At 36.4% G+C, this 20,436-nt stretch overlaps 1 protein-coding gene across 3 annotated transcripts in view; it reads right to left on the bottom strand.

Annotated features, from left to right (window-relative positions):
• The window catches only part of LOC110450175 (SH3 and multiple ankyrin repeat domains protein 1-like), a 134,702-nt gene extending 114,627 nt beyond the window's left edge, over positions 1 to 20,075 (bottom strand). The window contains exons 1-2 of one of the 3 annotated variants that reach the window (XM_021497462.1): positions 19,996 to 20,075; positions 12,942 to 13,046 (exon numbers count right to left, since the gene is read on the bottom strand). The gene's annotated coding sequence lies outside the window, so the exon portion shown is untranslated. Of the gene's footprint in view, positions 1 to 12,941; positions 13,047 to 15,106; positions 15,258 to 19,995 lie in introns of those variants that run through there. The other 2 variants (XM_021497463.1, XM_021497464.1) reach the window with 2 other exon arrangements.
• Between the last annotated feature and the right edge of the window lie 361 nt (positions 20,076 to 20,436).

Here is a 20,436-nt window from a genome sequence, read left to right as displayed (position 1 = left end):
AGTCTCTCCTATAACATGTGTGCCCTGTATCCCTGTCAGTGATGCTGTAGTCTGTCTAGTCTCTCCTATAACATGTGTGCCCTGTATCCCTGTCAGTGATGCTGTAGTCTGTCCAGTCTCTCCTATAACATGTGTTCTGTATACCTGTCAGTGATGCTGCAGTGGGTCTAGTCTCTCCTATAACATGTGTGCCCTGTATCCCTGTCAGTGATGCTGTAGTCTGTCCAGTCTCTCCTATAACATGTGTGTTCTGTATCCCTGTCAGTGATGCTGCAGTGGGTCCAGCCTCTCCTATAACTTGTGCCCTGTATCCCTGTCAGTGATGCTGCAGTGGGTCCAGCCTCCCTACCATGTGGCTGTGTTAATTACAGTAATACCTGCATTATTTATCACACCTCCTCCGTCTACATCTTCCCCCTCCAGCGTCTGCAGTCAAGGCCATAACCAGGTAAAACAACAGTCAAAAACAATCATTATCTTTTTTGTTGATATTTGCTATACTTTTCTCCATATTTGACTTTTTTACCTTATCCTGAAGCTAGGTTAATCTTGGAATCAACACTGAATGAACTCGGACAATATAGTTCTTTTTAAGCCATTATAAATGAGGATCAATTAATCACCACAGAACACTCAGAAATCTTATTTATTTGGCTGATTGTGACGTCATGTTTTATTGTTCCTGTGATGTCATAGTATTGCTTCTTTCCTTGTGCTATCTGTCATACCCGAAGGGGACGACACAGACTGACAGAAGAACCTTAATCAGGTAAAACAGGAGAAAAGTCTGTGAAGAAAATGATTTAAGTCTTTCTAAGAAGTTTTCTTTAAACAAGATCATTGTTACTTCAGCATTTTCTTCCTTATGACATTTTTATCAGGAGAATTAATCAGGACTGATACTGTTTACAGCGTAAGATTATACCAGTATCTGCTTAAACTCTACTTCAGCAGAGAAGGTGGACTTATACTAACTAATCACCATCAACAGATGATATTAACTGCTCTGTGGTCCAACCTCAAACTTTGATTTTAACCCTAAGTCAAGGTTCTGGGAGCAGTCAAAAGGTCGGAACCGGTCACAACACTGCTCAGATAAACAGCGTGTGACATGTACAAGTTCAGGTGTCACCTTAAGCATACTTATCAATAGGGGAATAATGATACACTGAGCCAGGATTCTTACCAATAGGGGTAAGTCTGTATAATGATACACTGAGCCAGGATACTTACCAATAGGGGTATAATGATACACTGAGCCAGGTTACTTACCAATAGGGGTAAGTCTGTATAATGATACACTGAGCCAGGATACTTACCAATAGGGGTATAATGATACACTGAGCCAGGATACTTAATAATAGGGGTATAATGATATACCGAGCCAGGATACTTACCAATAGGGGTATAATGATACACTGAGCCAGGATACTTACTAATAGGGGTATAATGATACACTGAGCCAGGATACTTACCAATAGGGGTATAATGATACACTGAGCCAGGATACTTACCAATAGGGGTAAGTCTGTATAATGATACACTGAGCCAGGATACCTACCAATAGGGGTATAATGATACACTGAGCCAGGATACTTACCAATAGGGGTATAATGATACACCGAGCCAGGATACTTACTAATAGGGGTAAGTCTGTATAATGATACACTGAGCCAGGATACGTACTAATAGGGGTATAATGATACACTGAGCCAGGATACTTACTAATAGGGGTAAGTCTGTATAATGATACACTGAGCCAGGATACTTACCAATAGGGGTAAGTCTGTATAAGATACACTGAGCCAGGATACTTACTAATAGGGGTATAATGATCCACTGAGCCAGGATACTTACCAATAGGGGTATAATGATATACTGAGCCAGGTTACTTACCAATAGGGGTATAATGATACACAGAGCCAGGATACTTACTAATAGGGGTATAATGATATACTGAGCCAGGATACTTACTAATAGGGGTAAGTCTGTATAATGATACAATGAGCCAGGATACTTACCAATAGGGATAAGTCTGTATAATGATACACTGAGCCTGGATACTTACCAATAGGGGTATAATGATACACAGAGCCAGGATACTTAATAATAGGGGTATAATTATACACCGAGCCAGGATACTTACCAATAGGGGTATAAGGATACACTGAGCCAGGATACTTACCAATAGGGGTAAGTCTGTATAATGATACACTGAGCCAGGATACTTACCAATAGGGGTATAATGATACACTGAGCCAGGATTCTTACCAATAGGGGTATAAGGATATACTGAGCCAGGATACTTACCAATAGGGGTAAGTCTGTATAATGATACACTGAGCCTGGATACTTACCAATAGGGGTATAATGATACACTGAGCCAGGATACTTACCAATAGGGGTATAAGGATACACTGAGCTAGGTTACTTACCAATAGGGGTAAGTCTGTATAATGATACACTGAGCCAGGATACTTACCAATAGGGTTAAGTCTGTATCATGATACACTGAGCCAGGATACTTACTAATAGGGGTATAATGATACACAGAGCCAGGATACTTACCAATAGGGTTAAGTCTGTATCATGATACACTGAGCCAGGATATGATACTTTTGTGATGCACCACTCACGCTACCATACAACTTTTATTAACGATACATAAGTACTAAATGCTGAGTCTTGTTCATTTTCAGTCCATAAACCCGACCAATAAGATACTGGTATAATGTCTCTATACCAATTTTGTCACTGGCACCTTGATCTACCATTGCTGTATGTAGTTCACAAGTGACATTAATCCGGAACTTATCTGCTTCCCTACATAGAAAGTTTCACTAAAGGATAATCATCAACAAATATGGCAGCAACACATGTACACCTCTTATTCTTGACAAGTAATTATAAGATGTTTGCAATTTAGACATGGATTGAGTATTTTAACATGGAAGTGCTTTAATTTATGAATGGATTTAAGTAGCAGTTAAAATTGTAAATGTACAATTTAAAACAGATACACAGTATTGTAATTGAAAAGTGTATCATACAAAATGTAGCTTCTTATATTGATGCACCAGTGTACTGTTCTGGTCCACAACTCAAACAGAGGAGAGAAAAACTGATGGAAAAAAAACCACATAATATGTATAAATTGTACTATACAATAAATTGATTGAATTGGAGCAAAAAATAAAGAAACGAGTTTATACATATACATATACACAAAGGACAATAACTCTGTCAAAACTTATACATTGCATATTTTTATGCTAACAAATTACAAGTATCAAGAGGATTGGTCAAGAACGGAGAGACTCAATCTTTGGACAAGGTTAAAATGCTGACAGGAGTACCATAGTGGGACACAATACACACCAGTCCAATATGCCATGCACATGTTGAGTTTGTCAACTTCAAGTTGAACATTTATCATGGCATAATAAACAAGCTTCATCAGAATCCAGTCATATCTGATTAAGATATTGTGCAGAAACCATTGACCAATCAGAATGCATTATACATGTACATATTAATTAAGTACAGATTTTGTTCAACACCCAAGTTAGCCTTTCCCTTTGTATAATATAAAATGTTGAACAAGTTTCATCAGAATATGGTCCTATTTATTAAGTTTTTGTGCTGAATCTGCCTACCAATCAGAGTACAGTTAGCTAATAAATTATGCATGGGTTTCGCTCATCTTTGAACTTGTCCTCAATTCCTTTTTTATTGTACAAACCATGTTTCATCAAAATAGAATTATATTGAAGCAAGTTATCCTGCAGAAACTAAAGCATTTGGATACACACATAGATGGAAACTCCTTATACCATAAAAATCCTGTCAAAAAATTTGATTCTAAAACTCAATCATGAATTGTCAAATTAAAATTTGAGTATGACAGAAGCACAAACATATTTTGTGATAATGAAGCCTACCAACTTTCACGAGGATCAGTCAAAATTTGTGTGAGTAGATCATCAGACAAGATTAAACTTGAAAAAACACAAGGCCAATCATTTTCAAAAATCGTCAAGATCAACATTTTCAATTAGGAAAGCAAACTTCAAGCAAAATAAAACGCAGGTAAAGCCTTTTAAATTTCAAGACATCAGCTACAAAGCAATAAGGAGATCCCTGGCTAAGGTTGTTTACATGTAAAATACTGTAATAAGGCCTACTATAAACTGGCATATATGAATGTAGGGATTCTTTCTCCAATATAGAAAGATTTATCAAGTATGCTGAAGTATCACTAACTTTATATACAGCCAACTTCAATAGGAAATTTAATTATGAATTAGAATTAAAACAGGAAATGTAATATGATTGAATTGAAAATGGGTTTAACATCAATGAGAATAAGATGGTGACAGGTGTTTTTAAGTCAATGCTCTACTAACAAAGATCATGTGATTGTCTGTGATTACCAATGTAATGGGAAACATGGACATGGCCAGGAAACATCATTCATCAGCAACTGGCAGTAGTCTGTGACTTACAGGTAAACGCACTCACTGATTTTACAGCCACATTCACCAAGTGACCTGGGCGTGTGTACAGGTATAAGTACCTGACTATACATAGGAATATATATATAGGATCATCAGGGTGTGGCCTTCTCAGTTCTGATACGATAACTACTACATATTGGCAAGATTGAATGCACATTTAAAACAAAGATATGTTATTTCTTCAGATTGTACTAAGAATACATCAAGGAAGTAAAAACACTTCAGGCTATCAACGCATGAGATTGCTAGGGATTGTATGGCAGCATTGTACAACTATAAGGATGAAATAACATTAGATCATCTCAATTTTTCAGATGTCCAATTTAAAAAAGGACTGAAAAATATAAATGCATGATTCATGTTATAATCTTATCAGATCCAGATTAAACTTTCATATGTTGATTGAGCCGAGATTATTTTTTTAACGCAAAATAAAATACAGAAGAATAACACCCTAGTGACTTCACATCCCAGGATGTCTCGACCTTGAGTAATAAATAATGGAATGCCATAATGACACATCAAACAATTAAAATGATTGTGTACAATTGAGGTAAATTTTGACAAGCACCTGAGACTTATCAGCTAACACCTGTATCACCTTTAGACTCACTAATTACAGATATCACAGCATTTAAGGGTGAGTCACATCTGATCACCTGATAAATATTAACAGGTGTCAAACATTTTCTCCCGCTGAAAGGCTAATAACTTGATCTATGATGGTTTTACATGTGTTTGATATATAAAAGACACTGTGACCTTGACTTGTACTAGTTATCTCCCCCTTGTTCAATGCCTATGATTCACAGTTTGGTTTGGTTTAATTTTGTTTAATAACATCCTATTAACAGCATTTTTTTTCCATTTAAGGACATGCCTCCATGTGTGTAGTGTATGCATGCTTGTATGTGTGTATGCAGGAGACAGGGTATGTTGTTGTGCTTGCCTCCTTATGATAGCGTGACTCTGATGTTGACTTTATCGTGCTATTTCACTGGAATACCATGCTGGTGTACCAGTTGTTACCATTTCCCTAAATGCTGAACGTTAATTATAAGGAATGTACCGGTCTGGGGACAGAGCCCATTGCCAAAAGTGTATTGCTTTACAAAATGTAACCAAACAGCCAGCAAAGACAGTTTTGAAATATTATTAAAAAAAAGTTTCTGTATCTCCCCCAAAATTTCAATATTTTTAGTGAGTGCTTCAGGAGGAAGGGGCAATTAGGGAAGCAAATGTTACCTTAAAAAATATAGAAACTGGTAGATAACCTAACGACACCTAATTTAAATTAAAACATGCGCATGTATGCACCTATTTTCTCTCTGTATACAGATCCTAACATGCATAAAACAAATGTGGCATCAATGCGTTGTAAAATGTGATCAAATTCTTACCTCTAACTCCTTTATTAAAACATCAATCACATAAAAGACACATTTATGTCAACAAATACCAAACTTTCCTTTTTATATAGACCCAACGTTACAAATACCTGTAAGTTTATTTGTGAACACACATCAGTCTATTTTGTGGGGCTATACACATACCAGACTCTCCTGACACAAACTATAATCCATCCTCCATTCCTATGTACATAATGTAACATCCTAATGACTCCAGAATCATTTTACCATCTACTCTAACTTAGATTACCACATTATCAACCGTCAGACATCCAATGTTCTCAGGAGCTATCTAGATACCACTGTAGTCCTAAACGTATGTTGACCTCTCCTCACCAGAACACCCAGTAGCTGTCCTTCAGTACCTCCATCCCACCTAGAGAACCCCAAGGAACCTACCTAGAGTAGCCACGGATGATGATGGTGACCAGATACATAAGAATCTTTCACCAATAAATATCTACGGCGTGTCAACACCCTGAGACAGTCCCATCCTGAGGGACCTGGCCGTACACCCATTACAGGGGCTGCCAATGACCTGTCTTCATTTGTTTGGCTATCAGAGGATTTAACTCTTATCTCATATACACTGTTGCTAACCCTGAAACATTCTACTCCAGGAACAGCAAGCCAGCACATTAAAATCTCATATCATTCACCTGATATTTGACTATACAACACACTGGTAAAGACGATGCTTTTGGTAAAATACCAAAAACGGCATTTGGCAGGGCTATTTTTACCAAATTTAGTAAATATTCCAAAGAGATAATGGTGACCATCTCTGATTACATACTTACTTAAAATGATAATCAGAGGATTAATCAGCCTATTTAGTTTGTTCATCATCTGAAGAGCTGATCTTGAGAATAAGTTGTTTTAGAAAATAGGGAGAACAAAACAACAGCAGTAACAAGTACTATGGAATATCTATACAAACTGCCAAATAGCAAGCTGTTTTCCAATCAACCTATATCAGAGGCAGGCAATTTCACAGATAAAAGGCAATTTAAATGGCCCGCTTTCTGAACTAAAAAAAATGCTCCTTATTTTACTTGCTACCTAGCTTACTACCACAGGATTTTAATACCCTTTTTCCTTCAAGCCTTCTCCAAATAAGACCTTTGATAAAACAATCTCTGTAAGGTAAACCTTTGGCTGGAGAAAGAGCGGAAAAATAAGAATTTTTTAAAACGGTGGAAAAATGACAGGAGGATGACAAGACATAATGGCAGATTTAACAAGAGATCCCAGAGGGATCTTGGCACCCACCATTGTATCATCTTTATGAGTTCTATGTCAGTGTGATCTTTTCTCTTCTTTTCTCTAATCTGTTGATCGAGTCATGTTAACAGTAAATGCACCTTGAGGTAACTTTTGATCTAAACTAAATACTGCTGTGTATAAAAGACAACCTTCAAAGTGAGTGTGTCATTTCACATACAACTAGTTACTAGTACATGTACAGTACTTAATGTAAAAGAAATAAAATCGATCATTTCAATATAAGAAAGATCTGTTTAGTTCTTCTTTTAGCCATTTTGTTTTTATGATCAGTCTCAAAATATAACATGCACAACGGGGGATCAAGGGGAAGATACATATCAAATTTGAGAAGGATCCCTCAAGTTATTCCTGAGAAATAGTACTAACAAACCTTCAATTTCAAAAATCGAAGATGGCTGTCGGTCAGCCATTTAGTTTATCTGATCAGTTTTAAAAGTAAACATGAACAATAAAGGATAGTGGGGAACCTGCATATAGAATTTGAGAAAGAACTCTCCAGTACTCCTTGGGAAATAGCACTTACAAACCTTCAATGTCAAAATCCAAGATGGCTGCCTGTCAGCCATTTTGTTTAACTGATCGGTCTCAAAAGTTGTCCTGCACAACGAGGGACCAAGGAAAACCTGCATATCAAATTTGAGAAAGATCCCTCAAGTACTTCCTGGGAAATAGCGATAGCAAACCTTCAATGTCAAAATCTAAGATGGCTACCTGTTGGCCATTTTGTTTATCAGATCTGATCGAAATTAAACATGCACAACTACAGACCTAGGGAAGCCTACATAACAAATTTGGGAAAGAACCCTCCAGTACTTCCTGAGAAAAAGTGACAACAAACCTTTAATGATACAATCCAAGATGGTGGCCTATCGGCCATTTTCTACATCCGATCAGTCTCAAAATTAAACTTGCTCAACTACAGACCAAGGGGTACCTACATAAATAATTCAAGATGGATCTCTCCAGTACTTCCCGAGAAATAGCCATAACAAACCTTCACTGTCAAAATCCAAGATGGCTGCCTGTCTGCCTTGTTGTTTATCCGATCAGTCTCAAAAGTTTCCCTGCACAACAAGGGACCAATGGGAACCTACATATAAAATTTGAGAAAGATACTTTTGGTACTTCATGAGAAAGTGATAATAAACCTTCACCATCAAAATCCAAGATGGCTGCCTGTCGGCCATGTTATTTATCTGATCAGTCTCAAAAGTTGCCCTGCACAACGAGGGACCAAGGGAAACCTACACATAAAATTTGAGAAAGATCCCTCTGGTACTTCCTGAGAAATGGTGATAACAAGAATTGTTTAAGGACGGACCACGGAAGGACCACGGACGCAAGGCGATTTGAATAGCCACCATCAGATGATGGTGGGCTGAAAATGAGCAAAATATAAGTACTTATGTACTTTGTGTCATCCGATTTTATATGATAAGATTTTTGTGTTGGTCACAAGACCAGATTCACAAAGAGCTTACAGATATATGAGACAAACCACACAGATTCCATACAGTGCTCAGAGATGAGCAAACATACAGCTTTTTAAGGTGGACCATATACCAAATACCATACAGTGCTCAGAGATTGACCTCATACCGTGTACATTGCTCAGAGATGGACTACCATATACAGTACTTAGAGATGGTCCACGTATGCTCAGAGACAAACCTGAGGAGACAGATCAGACAGATGGTCACATGGTTACATATCATGCCCTCCAGTCTTTACTTCTTGTCAAACACGCGTTTTAGTCATCGCTCGTTTTTATATATTAATTTGCCACATGTTAAATGCCACATGCCCAATGAGCCGATCCTTTACTTTGGATTAAAGAAAGTACATTGAATATTCAAATTGCTCAAATTTCTTGTCTCTGTTTAGTTTCAAATCATGATCATTACTTGTACAACTTGTGTATATTTTATGTACTCCCATTTTAAACAAAGTTAATTTGAAAACCACCTGTCTTTAATGACACTGTTATTTCATTGTATCATCCCGTCCCCCTTAAAGGGGCTGGTCGGGGAAAAAAATACAAAATAAATGGGTCTAAATGCATTCTCTGGCCTTCCAAAAGTTATACCACGGCAATATGATGGTCGAGATCTGCTTGCAATGTCCAGTTTTGACCACTGAAATCTCGGGGAAGCCCCGCGTAAATTTAGCGCAGATCTATTTATATATGTCATGTGGTTGTTTCGAAAGTGATGCAGTGAAGATAACAACAATAGCACGCCGTCTATCAGCCATGTCGGACTCAACTAGCGGACAAGACAGCAATGCTATACGTAAATAATTGTTTTCAAAGGTCATGTATGATGCAAGTGTAGTATTCCTACCTATATGTTGTTGTTATATATAACTGTATCGATACCTCGTGCCTGTCATGACTTTTGCATGCATTTTTTTCTTTCGCCGCAATACATTTGGTCTTGTTGATGACGCGCATGCGGTAAAATTACATCACTGGTCTGGGTCAATTGAGAGTTTTAGACTGTCAGGTGACGATTTAGGATTTCTTTAATATAATTATAGTTTTTACTCCTAGGGAGTGAATTTCAGCAAAATTTGAATCAGTATATTTCATAAGAAGGTATTTTAAACATGTGTATGCCATTTTAGCAAATATGACATTTTTTCCCCGACCCGCCCCTTAGTGGTAATAAAAGAAGGTCTACAGACACACTAGCTGTCATATCCAATAGAAAGCATCCATTGCTCTAAGCCACTTAGCATGGTTAAAGTCACTTTGTCAGGTTTACCTTCACATCAGGACCTTTAGCTGGGAGGTATATGCATGCATTTGACAGCATTTGAACACCAGTGTGTTTGTAGGTGTGGGTTTGAATACCAGTGTGTTGGTAGGTGTGGGTTTGAACACCAGTGTGTTTGTAGGTGTGGGTTTGAACACCAATGTGTTGGTAGGTGTGGGTCTGAACACCAGTGTGTTTGTAGGTGTCAGTTTGGACACCAGTGTGTTGGTAGGTGTGGGTTTGAACACCAGTGTGTTGGTAGGTTTTGGTTTGAACACCAGTGTGTTTGTAGGTGTGGATTTGAACACCAGTGTGTTGGTAAGTGTGGGTCTGAACACCAGTGTGTTTGTAGGTGTCGGTTTGAATACCAGTGTGTTTGTAGGTGTCAGTTTGAACACCAGTGTGTTTGTAGGTGTGGGTTTGAATACCGGTGTTTGTAGGTGTGGGTTTGAATACCAGTGTGTTTGTAGGTGTGGGTTTGAACACCAGTGTGTTTGTAGGTATGGGTTTGAATACCAGTGTGTTTGTAGGTGTGGGTTTAACACCAGTGTGTTGGTAGGTGTGGATTTGAACACCAGTGTGTTTGTAGGTGTCAGTTTGAACACCAGTGTGTTTGTAGGTGTGGGTTTGAATACCGGTGTTTGTAGGTGTGGGTTTGAATACCAGTGTGTTGGTAGGTGTGGGTTTGAACACCAGTGTGTTTGTAGATGTGGGTTTGAACACCAGTGTGTTTGTAGGTATGGATTTGAACACCAGTGTGTTTGTAGGTGTGGGTTTGAATATCAGTGTTGGTAAGTGTGGGTTTGAACACCAGTGTGTTGGTAGGTGTGGATTTGAACACCAGTGTGTTTGTAGGTGAGGGTTTGAACACCAGTGTGTTTGTAGGTGCGGGTTTGAAAACCAGTGTGTTGGTAAGTGTGGGTTTGAACACCAGTCTGTTTGTAGGTGTTGGTTTGAACACCAGTGTGTTTGTAGGTACAGGTTTGAACACCAGTGTGTTTGTAGGTACGGGTTTGAACACCAGTGTGTTTGTAGGTGTGGGTTTGAATACCAATGTTTTTGTAGGTGTTGGTTTAAAAACCAGTGTTTGTAGGAGTGGGTTTGAACACCTGTGTGTTGTAACATTGTAGGTATGGGTTTGAACGCCAGTGTGTCGGTGCTGTAGGTGTTGGTTTGAACACCAGTGTGTTGGTAGGTGTGGGTTTGAATGCCAAAGTTTTAACTGTATAGATATTGTTTAGCCCTTGGTAAATGTATAGCTTGTCTTCATCTTGATTTATGTAATATGATTACAGACAAAGTATTGCAAGTAATCAATAGACCCTCGAATAAACTTATACATTAACAAGTAGATGTAGTTACATAGAATTAACGTATATCAATGTAGCAGATTTGAACCTATATAATCTGAGACATGCTCCAGAAATGCAAATAAAGGAAACAAAATGCATACATATTTTCGCCACTGTTCCCATGAAAAATTTCTTGATGCCATAAAGTCAAAAATTCTACAAAACACACCTTTACAATATGATAACTTTATATGGCAAGTTAAGAACAAAGCTGTAAAGGATTCCTGAGAAATGCTCCAAAAACACAAGCATGTAAATATTTTGGATATTAAAAGATAAAGTTCCTTTTTATATATATAACTGTACATTGTATATAGTTGACCCGTCACAATATATATATATATACTAATAGTTTCTGTATAGTCCAGTCATATATAATAAAAGAAGTATATAATGTAGCATAATAAAAGACATTTATGGATGGTACAGAATGTACTGATGCATAAAATGACAGTAAAATTCAGCATCCACAACATCTGTTCAGGTGAGTCGGCGACCCAAGCTGCATCATGGATGCAAGTATAATATCAATGGATGGGACAATAACAAAACAAATTAAAGTCACTTAGTGAGCATTGTAGCTTTCCTATGCATGGACATCAAATTGTTCGGGAGGCTGGACCTAGGGCCTCCGAAGGCTGGCATCCCACAACAAATTTGTATATGTGGTGAGCTGAAGTAATGAAATACTTTAAACTAGAAAAAAGGCACTGAATTAACATCTAAATAGTATGAATAGTACATCAAGTTCAGTAGTCATATCATGTATTCAGTAGAGCAACCCTAACCTCCATCTTTTAAGCATGTACATTGTATACCAGGTAGCCCATGTAGCGCTTACAGTTATCTTATAGATCTCAACGAAACATTCTGAACATTCTGCATGGATGGGACGACTGCAGGCAGAGGCAAGGACAGACTGACGCATGGGCACTGTTTCTATATTCAATGTCTATAAATGTCAAGTCTCTCTATTCAGCCGATATACAGTATATATGGTAATTAACCTCTGACTATATCTCTATACTTATACAGTATATATAGTGCCTAACAATTAATGTAGGGCATTATCAGGGTACGTTTAAGGTTTGGTTACTGTTTTGAAAAAGATTTTTTCCCAATTTGCTCCTTAAATTATCCAAGTAGAGAAATCTTTAAAAATAAATGTATAAATTTAAATCCATTTCTCATGACATACTGAATTTTAAATCTCAAAAAGCAGCATATGTATAGGAAGGACAGAATGTTGTCATGAAGATAGGCTTAAATATAAACTGTCTAGATCTAATTTTATATTCAAAGCTGTTTTAATGATCATCCAATAGCCTTAAATATAAGTTAAACAGTCTAATTTTATATATCAAGTATTGTTATATATTTAATGATCAATCCAAATTTCCCAAAACCTTCTAATAAACCCTGCAATGTACTATAACATTTCTCTAAGCAGTGTCTATAAAGTCCATAACACTATGAAGATTCTATCATTTCTCTATATAATAAATCTAACAAATAAATATCATATCTATCTGTCATACATCTAACTTCACGTTTTCTGGACTCACTACACGTAGAACCAAATGTGAGAACATTGCGATACCTGCATGTAAATCTGTTTACCTGTACATCATACAGCAGACACCCTGACCAAGGTCCATCAATCACCAGTCAGACAGACACACACATTCCTCAAGTTGTCACCAAATGTTCACTTCCAACAACACTCTGTATAACAGAAACAGGATGAATTCCAATTTGTGAAGGAAAGTTGAATGATGTAAGAGATAAAGTAGCTAGCTGACCACGGTTCCTGTAACCTAAGCCTTTTCCAATGATTCACTGTCACAGGGATTCATTTCACCTTTCCTAACCGTTACCATGGATACAGGTGATTTTGTAAAGCCCTAGTTGCAGCATACTAGTGAGAATAAGTTGCCAGGCGAACACCTGTTGACGAGAGATCTGTGTATTGATTCGCATGCTACAGGTACATTGATCAGGTACAGGCAAAAATGTGACAGGTAGACATCAAAGGACAGCTGGGTGTAGGTACACTGTAAGTCTCCAACATTAAGGACCTTTTACCCTCATCCCCACTGATCACCTGTACATAAATGCCAAGGGATTCCCTGACCTATCTTAACTGTCATACAATCACCATACTCATCCTGACTGTGCATCAAGTTAAGTGTTGTTTAGAAAAGGTATACATAGTATCTATATTATATAGGTTAATAACTTTCAAGTATCATAGGTTTCATGAGAATAAACACATCTTTTATGTTAAGATCTAAAATGTCTGTAGTAAATATAAAAGAATGATAATGTGTGAATCCTCAGCGAGTTTTATCAGATTGTCGAGGGCCTCAATGAAGTTCTCATTAATTAATTAATAGATACCGTCTTAGTAAGACAAGTTCCAGCAATGTCATGGAAATCACATGGAATGAAAATGAGTTAATTTGTGATAATTTTCATCACACGCTCAAATATTTCTGCACATGTCTATAGACTGGAAATATAAGACCTGTTTTGCCTTTGCTATACAATTTCTCACATCATCATATGTTCATTACACAGCACAGCAGCCTGACTTAATCCTTGTCCACTTGAGATTTTATCACACATCCATTGATCATATAGGTGATTTTAACTAAAACAAAGCATACACAGATAGGATACAGCAAAATAAAATTTCCCATATACACGTATGTAAACAAGTATATTTACGTAGCTGGTATATATGCTTTCTATAGTAATTACAGAAACGTTGATCTTCTATAAGATATTGAGACAGATAAAAACACAAGTATATTGTACTTAAATGACACCATTTTTATCAGATAAAACCTCTACATGTAAGTAGACATGATCTCAACCAGACATCATCTCTGTCAAGTGTTCCGCAGGGCTGACTTCCTACTGATGTATTCTTTACAGATTTTTAATTGCAAACAAATCTCTACTTTCATTGAACTTTCATGAAGTAAAAGTATTTCTAATAATAGTACCTTGATCAGATGAAATTTAATGTCCTGAAAAATCTTTTCTTTGCTGTCATTGAAATACTTGCTTCATACAAAAAATGTGATGCCAGGTAATGAGAAAGGCTATACAACAGAAATAAAATCTACCGTACGTGCATACAGACACTGGAAAACAGGTGAACAGTAAGTGGTAGACTTACACAATGGGTAAATGTTTACAACATTATCTGATCATCTTATAAACTCACACAAGTTCCCATAGGACGAGTAATGTGGAAGCTAGGTTTTTGTTAATTCATAGCTGAAAATATTTAAAATCAAAGTGCCTTGAAACTAAGCTTTAAATTTCCATAGGATTAGCACTGTTAATGTGAACTTGAAATATCTAAAGTGTTGTTAATATAGAAGGAAAATCTCCATTGCAATAAGAGGTATGAAAGCTAAGTTAGAATCAACGTCCCACAAGATTAGCATCTGATGCAGTAGCTGTGACATGCTATAATTTTAGTTCTGTACTGTGGAAGCTGTATCAACTCTAAGATATTGAGACAGCTATACTAGAAAAGCCGTGCTGAGACATCCAAGTTATATCTAAAATATTCCACAAGAGTCAAAATCATATTGAAAGCAACTTTCCTGTATCATCAGCATTAATTGTTGTGAAAGCAATTAGTTAAAATGCCCCAAAATAAGTTTAGAATTTTTAAGAAATTTAAATCAGAAATATGTCAGGCCTGTGATAAAATTTCTCATGGCTTAGCAATGTGAAAGTGAATTACCGAAAACGAGAAATCTTACCGAAACATCCAAGTAGATTTGTATTCTTGATGACACGTTGTTGGTGCATGATGACCTAATTCAAGTGCCGATATTATTTTCCATGTTTTTGAATCACACATATTATCAGTCCCACCATATACTTGTGTATTCCTATATTTTCATTCCTTTCTATAGCTGCCAAATAGAAAAAAAATGTGTGAGTAAAACCAAAATGATGTGGCCGCCCAAAGGGACACGAAACACAGCCGAGTCCTGGCTTGGACTCCTGATGAGGTTATAGCAAAAATCAATTACAAATGTCAGCTAGCGTAATTATACAATCAATCATTCATGCTGCAGTCTGTTTATTTATGTAGAGGTTAAGACTAGTACGTACAAGTATGTATGTGGCCGGACACACGATAGTATCACATCTACATAGATATAGATATGCACAGAGGTGTTTCTATGGGCCAGCCTTGTCAAATCTCAATTAGATCTCCAAACCATCACACATTCCCAGGTGTTTTACTTCAGAAATGTCCATCTTCCTTGAGATGAGCTATAAGTTGTTGACACATCACAGTATTTCATTAAGTTATACAGAAATATTTAATTCATGACTGTAATCTTTTCCATTAAATACCCCAAATGACTTTTTTATTTAGAATAAAAGTTTGATCAAATTTTCAATTTGAGAATGGAAACTTCTCTTGCTTAAACAAGAACATGTAAACTCATCTCTTAAGGAGATGTTTCACATTTCTTTGAAGTTATTGTTCTTATCACAAATAATAAATGAACTTTCATGATTGATAGGAATAGGATTAATATCCCTGGGGTTTTCTACCAGATACACTGTACCATATTAACTTGCATTTTTTTTTGACATATATTGTAAACTAAAATGCATTTCCAATAAACTGAGACCAAACAATATAATTTATCTGTACATGTATGTGATAATGACAACATTCAACAAGTAGATAGTATATAGAGTACCTGGTAGGTCAGTTTCCAACCTTTCATTTTTTCCTCTATTGTTATCGTACTCTACATGGATCACCTATGATTTCTTTCCTCTATTGTTATCGTACTCTACATGGATCACCTATGATTTCTTTCCTCTATTGTTATCGTACTATACATGGATCACCTATGATTTCTTTAAAGAAAGCTTGGTTGTCTAAAATAAATAATGTCAGCAAATGAATATTGCTTTTTTATCACTAATAATGAAAGAAATGTCTCAGAGCACAACCTACTTTTAATCAGAAAATCTTGGTGTAGCTAAAGTTTTGAACTTAGAGTATCAAATTTTGTCCTTTTCCTACGTATACCTCAATGTGTTGTGGTGCTGGAACAACAATGTCTGATGTTTGGCTTTTGATTAATAATATAATCTGAAAAGATACATGGCCGTGACAGCTGATGTAAACAGAAATGATTCCATGTTCACCCAGTCTGATTAACACTTCCAAATTAGACAACTAAATAAAAACAGGACTATTTACAACCTCTGTCCAGGTAAATATATATTAATAAACCAATATTTTTAAAAAAGCAATATTTTTTAAAATAACATCCCTTGTTGCAGTTTAAAAAAATCAAGTGAATCAGACTTAATTGGGGTTTTTTATTTTGTCTTTACACTATCAGCATATATAGTGTAGCTATATATATGTCTTACCCCGGTAATGAAACAAGACTTGACCCAAAACTCAAATTTTAAAATGTGGTATAAATGCATGTACATGTAGCATGATTGAATGTAATGAAGTCTAGAGTAATGACTACCTCACAACCATGGAAGATCAATATTATCATATATAGATATTTGTCAGGTAGTTAACACCGTCATCTATACATGCCAATTAAGTGTTAAGTACGGACACAAATTGTAACAGTTGTGAATTACCACTACATCCCATGTAAACCACTGTGGTGTTCTCCAAACAACAACCTAATAAACAACCAAACACATGATTAGTTAACACTAAAACAAAGCAAGTGTACTAAAGGCATGGAACAATGTACACCTATTACATGCCTGCTGTAGCTTCAACTGAAGACTGATTCTGTAGCAAAGTGAAATACTTAGAACCCTTCTTTTAACGAAACAAATGAACCTGTTGAAATGAAACAAGAAACTACATTTATACAAGAGGCCTAATGGGCCTACATCGCTCACCTGGTATAAAACTCACACTTGTAACCTTAAAGTGATCTAAAATAAAGCTACAGGCAAAATATCAGTATTTATGATTAAAATTCATTCAAAAGACCGTGTTTTTTTTTAAACATTTAACCCCTGTGATTGAAAGTCGAACAAAGTCATTATGTTGAACACATTGTATAGCCTTTCATCTCAGGATGCAACTTGCAAAGTATAAACATCCTGGGACTCATGGTTATTCAGAAGAGGTTGTTTAAAGATTTTAAACAAATTTGACCCCTGTGACCTTGAATATAAGTCAAAGTCATTCCCTTTAACAAACAAAGTAGTCCTTGATCCCAGCATATGCTACTGACTAAATATCAACATCCTGAGCCTTTTGGTTATTCAGAACAAGTTGTTGAAATATTTTGAACATATTTGCTCCTTGTGACCTTGAATATGATTCAAGGTCATACATTTAAACAAACTTGGTAGCTCTTGATCCTAGTATGCTACTGACTAAATATCATCACCCTGGGCATTTTGGTTATTCAGAAGAAGTTGTTTAAAGTTTTAAACATATTTGACCCCTGTGACCTTGAATATGGGTGAAGGTCATTTATTTGAACAAACTTTGTAGCCCTTCATCTCAGCTTGCTACTGGCCAAATATCATCACCCAGGGCATTTTGGTTATTGAGAAGAAGTTGTTTAAAGTTTTTAACATATTTGACCCCTGTGACCTTGAATATGGGTGAAGGTCATTCATTTGAACAAACTTTTTAGCCCTTCATCTCAGCATACTACTGGCCAAATATCATCACCCTGAGCATTTTGGTTATTCAGAAGAAGTTGTTTAAAGGTTTTTTAATACAATTGACCCCTGTGACCTTGAATATAATTGAAGGTCATTCATTTGAACAAATTTGGTAGCCCTTCACCCAAGCATGCTACTGGCTAAATATCATCTCCCTGGGCATTTTGGTTATTGAGAAGAAGATGTTTAAAGTTTGACATATTTGACCCCTGTGACCTTGAAAATAGGTTAAGGTCATTAATTTTAACAAACGTTGTAGCCCTTTATCCAAGTTTGCTTCTGGCCAAATATCGACACCCTAGGCCTTTTGGTTATTAAGAAGAAGTCGTTTAAAGTAAAATATTGACGCCGGGCGCCGGACGGACGGACGCCGGACCACGGCATAAGCTCACTTGGCACTTCAAGCCAGGTGAGCTAATAACTGAATAAAGGTGTATTGCTTGTATGAGGTGGAAGGCAAACAGAATTATTGTACTTAACTTCAAAACATCCCACAAAATCATCTTTAACTGTATGTGTATACCCCCCTTTGCCTGTATTCCTTTTCTATCCATCGAAAACAAACTTAAATGTATGGGGATTGCCTCCCTTTGCCCATATTTTGATTTATCGTGGAACAATATCTAAAACCAACGAAACTACTGCATGCTACTTTATTTCAGATGGATTTTGCTTAAATTTAAGTCTAAGTTTAAATATTTTGAGGACAGACAAACATGCAGTCTGGTGCTATGAAACTATTGTAAATTCATTCAGTTAAATAACTATAATCAACAGCGAATCTTTATCAGAAGATAGAAGTGACCATGATTTTGGTAAATGTACGAAGGGTTTATAATAACCAATGAAACATTTCAATAGCTTCATGGTATACAATTGTCAGATGTCTATTGCAGACCGTTATATATGCCAATCAGAGATACTGCAGGGAATAAGGACACACAGTGTTACAGGGAAATCAAACAAGGAATTAAGTAAATTAGGCTGCCCAGTGATATCAGCAAATGCAGAAGCTCATTCTTTGTGCAAACAGCCACAGATTGGAACCACCTAGCTAGAAGACAGCATTTAAAGCATCAATCCCTACCAACTGGGATAAACCGAAGCTTTTAAGTATCACATGCGTACTCAACCCCCTCTGCATTAAAGCCAGTTTGGTCTCTGTGGAGTGTGACATATAGATAGATGCATTTAGTCCAACCATGCGACAAACTGTGGTTACAATATTGACTCCCAGCTAACAGTGAGCATTAGCAGAAAAGACATCATATAAGACATACTGTACTGAATAATTGTTAAACAATAAAGTGTTTTTTTTAAATTTCAATGAAAGTGTTTCATTTTAACATTACTGTAACATTACTGGCTCAATATACATATCTGTTGGCTGTTTTCCATTAAAAATCTTTTCTAACAAATTTTCCCTTAATAAGTTAAATTAATGCAACCAATCTTTTAAAAATCAACAGCACAAGATAACTGAGTGATCTTTATTTAACAAGCTTTGAAAAAATACAGTTCTGGAGGATACAGAAAGCATACTAACCAGAGACGTATAAAGCCATTATATGTTATATACGTCTCTTTACTAAGAACAAATATCTGCTCCAGTGCTTCATTGCTATTTCCCTTGGGTATTCAGCACCTGTGGACTACATGCAAGTCATGACAGTATTGTTAGTTTATACGATAATTGGTAATTCCTAAATGCAGTATGTACGGTATAGTGCACGTCACTCTACTTTTATTGACTTTTACCGCATAGTTTTTGTTGGTTAGTTTACATGAATTGGAAAACTCCACCGACCTAACCAACTAACGTCATTTAATTTCATGTGTGTATCCGCTAGGCCTACTGCCAGTATATTAGACAAATTCTTATTCGTTGAAAGTTGCAGTTCACGCCCTGCTATCTTAATTTTGATGATGGTATGGAATTTCTGTTGAATTCTACCTGTGTTTGTTATTTCCCCATGATTTCAAGCTTGTTTAGATCCACTGCGTCGAAAGTCTGCTTTGTAATCTTGCGCCACCTGCAGGGACAAAATGCAAAACTCTAACCGGAACTGGACAAATTTTCCGGAAATGAATTACAGAAAATGAAAATGTATTTTTTTGTAATTATGTAACTACTGAACAGTGGGGTTTACGGATAAGCAATTCCATTATAGTGCTTCACATGACTGTGTATAAATAGACATGTACATTGTGGTCTTTAATAAACAAGAGACCCACCATTAATGGGCCTTACTGTCTTCAGTGCTTGCTATTTTGGAAGTGAGGTTGAACTTAATTTTAGCCAATCATTGATTCTCATGGGCTAAGAATAATACCACGGAATGGAATTAGATTACCACTTGAATTTTGTTAAATCTCATTCTGTATGGCATTTTTG

Source organism: Mizuhopecten yessoensis, unplaced genomic scaffold (genome assembly GCF_002113885.1).
Source record: "Mizuhopecten yessoensis strain PY_sf001 unplaced genomic scaffold, ASM211388v2 scaffold5061, whole genome shotgun sequence".
NCBI lineage: Eukaryota > Metazoa > Mollusca > Bivalvia > Pectinida > Pectinidae > Mizuhopecten > Mizuhopecten yessoensis.
This window is presented reverse-complemented; position numbering and strand designations above follow the sequence as displayed.